Raw genomic sequence first — 9,105 nt, 5'->3', positions numbered from 1 at the left:
AGAAGATCCAAATCCAGTAAGAGTAAAGGATCAGATGTAAAAATAATGTTAGGATTGAGACCATAAATGTATTCATTATGGCCAAAGTCACATGGCTAGTAAGTGTTTGAAGCCAATGTGAATTTGCAAAGCTCAGTTTTCCTGACTCCGGTACTGGCACTGTATCTACCTAGCTGCCCCTTTTGCTTTTATTCATATATGTGGAGAGAGACAGAAAGACAGAGAGACAGAGAGAAAGAGAGAGAGGAATTGTATCCATATTGTATGTACATATATGAACATATATGCATATATTATACATGCATATCTGTGTGTGCATATATCTTGTTTTCTTTCATTACCCTCCTGGGTCTGCAAAAAGTTCTGAAAAGTTCTCAATCAATCGATAAACATTTATTAAGCACCTAATATGTTACAGGCACTGAGTTAAGTGCTGGGATTCAGAAAGAGAAAAAAGACAATCCCTGCCCTCAAGGAGTTTACAATCTGAGAGGAAAATAACTCCTGCTCAATAATTCTCTGGAACTCAGTGGTGGTGATGTGTCAAAGGCTCATTCATTGTCATTCTCGTGAGAATGTTCACTCAGTGTGCAGCTGGTGGGTGCAAAGAATGGAGGCTCAAAGGCTCCGTTTTAACCCCTAGTCCCTAATGCAAATGGACCCTCCCTCTTTTCATCACTGGTCAATTACTGAAGGGTTACAATCTAAGTGCAAAAACTAGCTAACCAGAACACGGTATTCTTAACCCTAATTTCCATAATTACTCTTTGGGTTCTTAGCCAATGGGGGAGGTTATAAAGGAACATTTCTTCAATCTTCCCTTATATGGACACGGACCTTATTGAGACCAGCTCAGGGCTCCTTGAACCATGTGATCTGTTTGCTGGAGGGGAAGGAAGGGGACTGAGACCTTTGTCCTCAAACAGGTCCAGAAGAGTGTTATTGGAATAGTGACTGTTATATCCTTATTGAGAGGAGACTATTCCCCATTTCCTCACACAATCTAATTGGGGAGACCACATGCAAACAAATATATACAAAGCAAACTACATACAACATAAATAGGAAATAATTAAAGAGTAAAAGAATTAAGAGGCATTTGTAAGCTTCCTCCTTAAATCTTCAAAAAATAGATTCTGGGCTGACAGTAAGTCTATTCATCACGATATGTTATCCTTTCCCCATTTGTTTTGGCTTGGGTTGGGTCAGAGCAAACTAATTTGGTATGGCATGTCCCCACAATGTTTAAGATTTGTTGCCACTAATTAAGGTTGTTTATCATGACATTTTGGTTGGCTGGACAAAGTAAAAGGGGATTTCCAAGTCACGGCAGTTTGTATTTTATAATTTTGATGTATTATCATCTAACTCTCCGGGTTATAAAATACCCAGGGATGAGTATTGTCTTTTTTTTTAAAATGAGCAAGGGACATAATTGCAGATTTTTCAGATGTTTACTCTACATAATAAGGACCAGATTGGACAAGAAATGTGTTAGTGGCCCCAGGCCAATTGGGAGATTTACACAACAACATTGCAAAGGCTGTCACAATTGTCCCTAATCAGACAGGGGGAGGTGGGGCTGTTCTGAAATAGCTTTGAAACTGAACTTCCATTGCATTTGTAAATATATGTGGGACATCAAAGGGCCCAGCTCATTCACCCTGCTTTTCACCAAGCAGGCTGTAATTCAACCTCCCCAGGAAAACAACAGCTCAGTTTAGTTAGAGACTCAGCCTGCCAAGCCATCCTATTCCATTGACCTCACCATTTTGTTTATTTGCAGAAAGCCAGTCCCAGTAAATGCATCAACTCAGGTATGCACGGATCCCTATTGAACGTGCAATGTATTTCTTTCTCCTCCAGGTTCATCTCTGGTATGATCCTTCCTCTCTAATTTGACAAGAAAAACAAAAGAACTCAACAGGCCAAGTGTAAATCACCACTCAAAGAGTTTAAAGGTGAGGAAAGAGGAAGTTTGGAACCACTGGTATGTGGCAGTCATCTCTCCAATTGGTTATTGAGAAAATATCGCAGGTCACCTTTAGAATCATCCTTGGGATGATTTTTTTTTTATCTTTTTAGGATATCAAAATCTGGGACATCCCACGGTTCAGACACTTGTATGTCCCTAAACAATAAGGCTGATTATTAAGAATGCAAATAACACATTGTGTCATCCTGTTGGCATGCAACTAAAGGGGGAAAAGTGTCTCTTCTGCCTCCCACCCACCCCCAAAACACAAATACACCAACCCTTTGGGGTATCTGTTGACTTTGAAATCCCTTTTGATCCACTGAATCATCTAAGTCAGTCACCTCTGTTCTCCACTCTGCTGGAGGTCAGATTCCTAATTCACTCAGCTGCTGCCTCCCACATCTCACATTCCTTTTGAGTATGAACTCACTCCACTCTTGCCCCCAAGTGACTTTCCCCCAAAAACTGTTCTTTAATGTTATTCTAATTTAGCTCAAACAAAATTCCAAGAGAAGGAATTTGACACTAAGCCAGCACCTTGCCTTTTTATAGACCAGAGCAGAACCCATATCTGCTTAACATCTTTTAGGAGAGTTGGCTAGTGATATATACTGGAATATTTTTAAACTCTTTTAGATAAGATTCCAAAAGAAAAAACAGGATCAACTCTAGCACATAACAAGTCTAACTTAACCTGAAGAATCATGTGTGATTTCCAATAACAGCAAACAAAAGGCAATCCTCAGTCTTTTTGTGACCGTGATAAAAACCAGTCAAGAAAACAAACAGAGAAAACGTATAAATTCCACATAGCCAATACGAACATTGAACAAATTTAAATTTCATCACTAGGAAACATATTCAATAATACACCAAGAGCTTTGAAGAGTGACTAAGCATTGGCAGATAAACTATGACAAATGCTACTTGACAGATGGAGCCGTTGAAATATCATCTGAATAGTGATCGCTTTTTTTTGACGAGGCCTTTATTATTATAATAGCAGTTTACACCACAGGGCATCAAAGGAATCTTAGAAAAGTCAAAAAGAGCAAGAGAAATGCCAAAAGATGGAGACAAGAAATTTTTGAAGGGGGGAAAAAAAGGAAATAAGTAGATTCCAGAAACTACAGAGCGATCATTGTCAGATTTCCGGAAAGGATTGCTGAATAAATGGGTGGTGAACTTAGGGGAAATAATGCACCCATCGTTAAGAGCCAGAATGGGTTCACTAAGAACAAGTCAGGCTAGCCAAAACCCATTTCCTCTGTTAATAGAATCAGTAGATCCAGGAAAAGAAATATGTGCAGCCGCTCCTGATTTCAGCAGGTCATTTAACAGCTTCTCTCACAGGTTCTGCAGTTTGGAACACGGTTGTGCTGGTAAGTGTTTAACTGGCTCTTTGGGGGGGCTGGGGGTGGGGAACTGTAGCCAACACACACTTTTCAGTTTAATCTCTATTATCATCATTTCTTCCATCACCTTTTTAAGTCTAGACAATCAATAAAACAATAAATCAAGTCCTGATTTGTAGCATTCATTGATTTCCAAGGTGTAAATGCTCACAATGAAAATTGTGAGTTGGCTCTCTCTCCCCTTGAGCTGGCTCAACCACACTGGTTTAGATCATAGCATAATTAGGTCAATTCATAGTCAGTTGATTAATCATAGTCAAAATGTTGATTAATGGAGTAATGTCAGCCTATAACCCATCCTTTCTCCTTATTTTTGTATTTCTTTAGAGGGCACCACCATCTACCTAGTCACCCAGGTTTACAACCTCAGAATCATCTTCAATTCTTCACTCTCTCTCCTCCTCCATAGCCAATGAGTTGACAAGCCTTGTTGATGCCATCTGTACAATGTCTGTCATGTTCATCAGTCTATGTAGCTAGGTGGTATAAGACATAAACTGGTGAACCTCTTGTCAGGAATACCTGAGTTCAAATTCAGCCACAGTCATTTAATTAGTTGTGTGACTCTTAGAAAGTCACTTAACAGGGCAGTTAGGTGGTACAATGGATAAAGAACCGGCCCTGGATTCAGGAGTATCTGAGTTCAAATCTGGCCTCAGACACTGGACACATACTAGCTGTGTGACCCTGGGCAAGTCACTTAACCCCCATTGCCCCGCAAAAAAAAAGTCACTTAACTACTCTGTGCCTCAATTTCCTCAGCTATAAAATTGGGATAATAATGTTGTTCATCCTCCATTTCAAGGGGGATCAATGACATCACAGCATGATGTACTGACTTCCCTATGAATTGGATTTAAGTAAGGCACAGTTGCACAAAGTCTCCACACAGACACCAAACTGGTATTACCAAATCACAGATGTGACTGTGTCTCTCCCTTTTCCAAGAAGATTGAGTAGCTCCCTAGTGCCTAGTCTTAAATATAAATTCCTCTGGCATTTAAAGTCCTCCACAATAAGACTCCAAACTATTTTTCTAGGATGATAAATGGCGGGGGGGGGGGGGGGGGGAGGCATTAATTAAGCACTGACTTGGTGCCAGGCACTGATATCACATCATCACATCACTCCTCCATATTCTCCCTGTTCCAGCAAAACTAAGCCACTGAGTGTTTCCCATTCACTGTGCATTCCCTCCTTCTTTTTAGCCTGGAAAGCTGCCCCCCCCCATTTCCTACCCAGCTCAACAACTCCTCCTAGAGGAGAATCTCCCTGATTTCCTTAATTGTGGATGTTCTCAAAAGCTACTTTGCATGTATTTATTAATATACTTTGATTTTTATATTTTAATATCTTTTAAAGATATTTTTATGTATTTTTACATCTGCATTCATGTCGTTCTTGCCCCTCTTCCCCCATCTCACAATATAAGACCTTTGAAGACGTGGGTTATTTCATTTTTGTATTTCTTCCTTTAGTATCTAGTATAGCACAGGATACACATTGTTGTTGCTGTTGTCGAGTCCTTTCAGTCATGTCCAACTCTTCTGTGACCCCATTTGGGGTTTTCTTGGCAAAGACACTGGAGGGGTTTGTCATTTCCTTCTCCAGCTCATTTGACAGATGAGGAAACTGAGGCAAATAGTGTTAAGTGACTCACCCAGGGTCACCCAGCTAGTGTCTAAGGAGGTATTTGAACTCAAAAAGATGAGTCTTCCTGATTCCAAGCCCAGTGTTTTATCCACTGGGCCACCTAGCTGCCTGCATGGTATATAGCAAACACTTTATAAATCCTTATTAAATTTGGATAGAAAATTGAACCTGGAGAACAATCTCTAGTGGCATGCCACAGGGCTCTGTTCTCTTCAGAGAGAACAGCACCTGACAAGTACAGATAACAAGCTTACCAAATCTGGAAATAACACAAAGCTAGCAGGGAGACACAAGATCAACAGAATGACAGAATCAAGAATCTTACAATCTATAACAGAGGTTGACACCCCTACTACCCACAGATCAAGCTCACCTGCTGCCTCTTTCTGTGGCCCTCAAACCAAGAATGTTGGGTTTTTTTTACTTTTAAATACACTAAAACTTTATTTTAAAATGTAAAAATCATTCTTTACCTCCAGGGTCATACAAAAATAGGCAGTGGTCTGGATTTGAACTTCAAGTAGTAGTTTGCTGACCCCTGATTGAAAATAATGGATTAATAAAGAATGCTTTTTTATTATTTTAAATGATGGTCTTGTTTTTATAGCACAATCAGTTATAAATAACCTCCTCCTAATGCAGAAATATGACTAATGCAAAAATATGTGTTATGTGATTGTACATATACAACCTATATCAGATTGCTTTCTGTCTTGGGGAGGGAGGAGAGAAGGGAGGATGGGAAAAAAAAAGTTGGAACTAAAAATCCTATGAAAACAAATGTTGAAAACTATCCTTACATGTAACTGGAAAATAATAAAATACACTTATTAAAATAGATGTATAGATAGCCTCCTCTCTCAAAAGAACTTGCTTTCAAGAAAAATATAATAAAATTTAGCCATCATACCTTTTTTTTTTTTTTGGCAAGGCAATGAGGGTTAAGTGACTTGCCCAAGGTCACACAGCTACTAAGTGTCAAGCGTCTGAGACTGGATTTGAACTAAGGTCCTCCTGAATCCAGGGCCAGTGCTTTATCCACTGTGCCACCTAGTTGCCCCATAACCATCATACACTTCTAAGTATAATCTATGTTAATACTTTCTTAAGTTTAAACAACTAACAAAATGATAAAGTCAAGCACAGATTTCCTCATTTGCTGATCTCCAAGACTCTTCCTAAAAATTTAGCAGTTTGCTCTAGTACACCTCTGCCCTCTCCCAAAGGACCCCTTCCTTAACCAAAAAAAAAAAGGGCAATAACAAAATAATGTTAAGCAAAATCAGCTGAGAGCATAACAATGTCTAAGAATATGCAACAAACCTGACCCAGCACCCAGCACCTCTATATATAGAGGGCATAAGTGTGTCTAAGACGGTTATATTTATCCCTACTATATTTCAAGTGTTATCATCCCTTCTTCGATACTTAAATAGATTTACAATCTCCTCAGTGTAGGCATCCTGCCCCCAGTGCACCTTCTCATCCTGTGTGATCGGTGATCATACATACTGTACCAATATCCTACAATATGCTCCAAGTCATGGAGGCCTTCTCCTGGATCTTTTTGTATTCCCTGGGGAGCACTGAAATGCTCAAGTTCTCTACCTATTATTCCCTGCTCACTACATGACCTCTTTTTCCAAACCTACATCTCCTCAGTGATATCCTTTATACCCCTTGGTCTTAGTAGATCATCCATCCCTATTTATTTCCACCGTGCATCTCTCCATTGCCCTTTGGGAACGAAATATTTTGGTTTTGGTTTTGGTGAGGCAATTGGGGTTAAGTGACTTGCCCAAGGTCACACAGCCAGTAAGTGTGAAGTGTCTGAAACTGGATTTGAACTCAGGTCCTCTTGACTCCAGGGCCAGTGCTCTATCCACTGTGCCACCTAGCTGCCCCATGGAATGTAATATCTTTTATAACTTTTGTAGCCTTCATATCCCCTGAAACTTTGACTCTTCCACAATCATGGTCTTCCAAATATATGGCATCTATGTGAAAACATTTGTGTTTAAGAAAATGGGTTAATATATGAACACAATTGCATAAGACTCTTCACACAAATAAAGAGAAATGTAAATAATTGGAGAAATATTCATTTCTCATGGGTAAGCTGAGCCAATATAATAAAAATGAAAATACTAGCTAAATTAATTTACTTATTCAGTGTCACATCAATCAAACTACCAAAGAATTACTTTATAGAGCTAGAAAAAAATCATAACCAAATGCATCTGGAGGAATAAAAGGTCAAGACTATTAAGGGAATCAATGAAGAAAAATGAGAAGGAAGGGGGCTTGGTAGTACCAGATCTCAGACTATATATACTACAAAGCTGTAGTCATCAAAACAATCCAGTACTGGATAAGAAATGGAGTGGTTAATCACTGGACTAGATTAAGTACACAATATATAGAAGTAAATGAGCACAATAGCCTACTATTTGATAAATCCCCAAATCCCAGCTATTGGGGCAAGATTGGTTGGCTGATTGTTGTCCTTTGTGCTCAAATAGGACCAAAATGACATCACTATGTTAGGGTCGAGGTACATTGTATAAGAACTCACTATTTGACACAAACTGCTGGGAAAATTAGAAAGTAGTCTGACAGAAACTAAGTATAGACTGACATTGCACACCATAAATCACAATAACCTTAAGATGGGTCCAAGATTTAGACATGAAAGGTAATATTGTAAACAAATTAGGGGAACATGGAAGAAATTATCTGTCATATCTATGGAAAGAGGAAGTGTTTAAGACCAAATAAGTAAAACAAGGTTCATAGGAAGTAAATGAGTTTGTTTATGTAAAATTAAAAAGGTTTTGGACAAATAAGACCAATACAGCCAAAATTAGAAAGAAAGCAGGAAACTGGGGGGATTGCAGCAAGTTTCTCTGATAAGAGTCTCATCTCTCAAATATATACAGAACTGAGACAAATTTATAAAAAATAGGATCCATTCCCCAAATGGTAAACAGTCAAAGGATTGAAATAGACAATTTCTAGGGGAAGAAATCAAAGCTATCAATAGTCAAATAAAAATGCTCTGAATCACTAATAATTAGAGGAATGTGTACTAAGAGAATTCTGAAGTACCACCTCATATTTGTCAGTTTGGCTAAGATGACAGAAAAGGAAAATGATAAATGCTGGAGGGAGCATGGAAAAATAGGTATATTGATGCATAGATGTAACTGTGAACTAATTCAAAAATTATGGAGAATAATTTGGAACTAAGCCCAAAGGGCTATCAAACTGAATACCCTCTGATCTGGCAATACCACTACTAGATCTGTATCCCAAAAAGATTTTTTTTGAAAGGGAAAAGAACCTATTTGTACAAAAATAGTTATAGCAGCTCTTTTTGTGGTAGCAAAGAACTGGAAATTGAGGGGATACCCACCAATTGGGGAATGGTTGAACAAGCTCTGGTATATGATTGTAATGAAGTACTATTTTGATACAAGAAATGATGAAGAGGATGGTTTCAGAAAAACCTGGGAAAGCTTAAATTAACAAATACAAAGTGAAGTAAGCAGAACCTGGAAAACAATGTACACAGCAGCAGCAATATCATAAAGATAATCAACTGTGAAAGACATAACTAATCATTACAATGATTCACCACAACTCCAAAGGACTCATAATATAAAATGCTGTCACCCTCCAGATAGAGAAGTGATGGAGACAAAATACAAACTGTAACATTTTTTCCCTTTCTTTTTCTTTCCAGAATATGGCCAATATGGAAATATGTATTGCATGACTTCATACATATAATGGGTACTGTATTTCATGCCTATTCAATGGGTGGGAGAGGAGTGGAGAGAAAGGGAGAGAATTTGGAACTGATTTTTTTAAAAAGTCAATTTTTTTTAAAAAAATTTAAATTAAAAGTTTCGTTATTGACCCAGGGGAACAGCTCACGGTTGTTGAAAGTGCTGTATAATTTCCTAAATGAAGAATTGCAGTGTTTCAATTATCTCCTTTCTTCCAGCTCAATTATGAGTGCAGCTCATTGTCCATCTGCAGTGCCTGTCCTACACA

The sequence above is a fragment of the Dromiciops gliroides genome, chromosome 5 (assembly GCF_019393635.1).
Source record: "Dromiciops gliroides isolate mDroGli1 chromosome 5, mDroGli1.pri, whole genome shotgun sequence".
Taxonomy (NCBI): domain Eukaryota; kingdom Metazoa; phylum Chordata; class Mammalia; order Microbiotheria; family Microbiotheriidae; genus Dromiciops; species Dromiciops gliroides.
This window is presented reverse-complemented; position numbering follows the sequence as displayed.